This window comes from Rhynchophorus ferrugineus, unplaced genomic scaffold (genome assembly GCF_030347505.1).
Source record: "Rhynchophorus ferrugineus isolate W39M unplaced genomic scaffold, kcgeb_rfMv2 rfM531, whole genome shotgun sequence".
NCBI classification, from domain to species: Eukaryota; Metazoa; Arthropoda; class Insecta; order Coleoptera; family Curculionidae; genus Rhynchophorus; species Rhynchophorus ferrugineus.
This window is the reverse complement of record NW_027473108.1, coordinates 40,001-42,526: the sequence shown is the minus strand read 5'-3', so window position 1 is coordinate 42,526 and position 2,526 is coordinate 40,001.

Here is a 2,526-nt window from a genome sequence, read left to right as displayed (position 1 = left end):
CTACTTTCGTAACTAATCGTATTACAATGCATGACCTTTTTTGATTAATGTGGTTTCTATTTAAAGCAGGTTTTACAGTTTTACCTAATTGTCAGTTTTCTGAATGTCTAAACTATTTTCGTCCAATTTTTTTGATTAATTCATTCCAATCGAAGGTTGTACGTATTATCGGTTGCGACGATACAGAATTCCATGTATCTGTGATTGATGAGCATGTCTTCATGTTCGTTGATCCTTCATTTCATTAGAACCAAATATAGTTGCCATGTGATATCGATTTGGCTCTGAATTCTCGTCATGTCGAATTGGTATTATATGGTCCCTCATAAGTAGGTGCACTTGAAGGTTCGTCAAATTATGCGGGCGTCCTCCCGCTATATTCAGGTATACATCGGAGGTTTTAATGCAGTTGTAACTGGCCTCACCGTTTAACCGCATATGATATACTGAAACGCGGATTTTATTCGCCATCGGACCGAACGGGCTCTAGAAGTACAATGCGGGTAATGATCGAATTCAGATGAATGGAATTAGTCTCCAATTCAATTTCCGCACGGGGCGATGTTTTTTAATTGTTTTTTGATAGTTCATCGCATTAGGTCTGAAAACTGTATATTTAATAGTCTCATAAGGTATAACTTATAAACGTATCTTGTGGTTCGTCTTCGAACTGAACGTACATTTAAGACAATGTTCCGAATTAAAATAGTGAATTTAATTCTGGAAATCGTAAGAAAATGTTTCCAAACATGATAATAGAATACAAAAAGAGTATAGGCTAGGTGCTTATCGGTTAAGATGAATGATATCCTTAAGTTTACACAACGTTCTGTAAAACGAATTTAGCAAAATAAAAGAGATTTACATCCCTTGTATTTGTCTTTATATACATACGCATATTATATGCAATATACTTATGTACGGAAAATGTTCCCAAGAACGAATTTAGACAAATAAAAAGGCGAATAGAAAAGATTGACATCCTCTCTATTCGCCTTTGTTATTTATACAGGCATACATAAATGCATCGTCGATGTATATCAATGCGATATATTTATGTACGGAAAATGTTCCCAAGAACGAATTTAGACAAATAAAAAGGCGAATAGAAAATATTGACATCCTCTCTATTCGCCTTTGTTATTTATACAGGCATACATAAATGCATCGTCGATGTATATCAATGCGATATATTTTTGTACGGAAAATGTTCCCAAGAACGAATTTAGACAAATAAAAAGGCGAATAGAAAAGATTGACATCCTCTCTATTCGCCTTTGTTATTTATACAAGCATACATAAATGTATCATCGATGTATATCAATGCGATATATTTATGTACGGAAAATGTTCCCAAGAACGAATTTAGACAAATAAAAAGGCGAATAGAAAGGATTGACATCCTCTCTATTCGCCTTTGTTATTTATACAAGCATACATAAATGTATCATCGATGTATATCAATGCGATATATTTATGTACGGAAAATGTTCCCAAGAACGAATTTAGACAAATAAAAAGGCGAATAGAAAGGATTGACATCCTCTCTATTCGCCTTTGTTATTTATACATGCATACATAAATGCGTCGTCGATGTATATCAATGCGATATATTTATGTACGGAAAATGTTCCCAAGAACGAATTTAGACAAATAAAAAGGCGAATAGAAAAGATTGACATCCTCTCTATTCGCCTTTGTTATTTATACAGGCATACATAAATGCATCGTCGATGTATATCAATGCGATATATTTATGTACGGAAAATGTTCCCAAGAACGAATTTAGACAAATAAAAAGGCGAATAGAAAAGATTGACATCCTCTCTATTCGCCTTTGTTATTTATATATGCATACATAAATGCGTCGTCGATGTATATCAATGCGATATATTTATGTACGGAAAATGTTCCCAAGAACGAATTTAGACAAATAAAAAGGCGAATAGAAAAGATTGACATCCTCTCTATTCGCCTTTGTTATTTATACAAGCATACATAAATGTATCATCGATGTATATCAATGCGATATATTTATGTACGGAAAATGTTCCCAAGAACGAATTTAGACAAATAAAAAGGCGAATAGAAAGGATTGACATCCTCTCTATTCGCCTTTGTTATTTATACAAGCATACATAAATGTATCATCGATGTATATCAATGCGATATATTTATGTACGGAAAATGTTCCCAAGAACGAATTTAGACAAATAAAAAGGCGAATAGAAAGGATTGACATCCTCTCTATTCGCCTTTGTTATTTATACATGCATACATAAATGCGTCGTCGATGTATATCAATGCGATATATTTATGTACGGAAAATGTTCCCAAGAACGAATTTAGACAAATAAAAAGGCGAATAGAAAGGATTGACATCCTCTCTATTCGCCTTTGTTATTTATACAAGCATACATAAATGTATCATCGATGTATATCAATGCGATATATTTATGTACGGAAAATGTTCCCAAGAACGAATTTAGACAAATAAAAAGGCGAATAGAAAGGATTGACATCCTC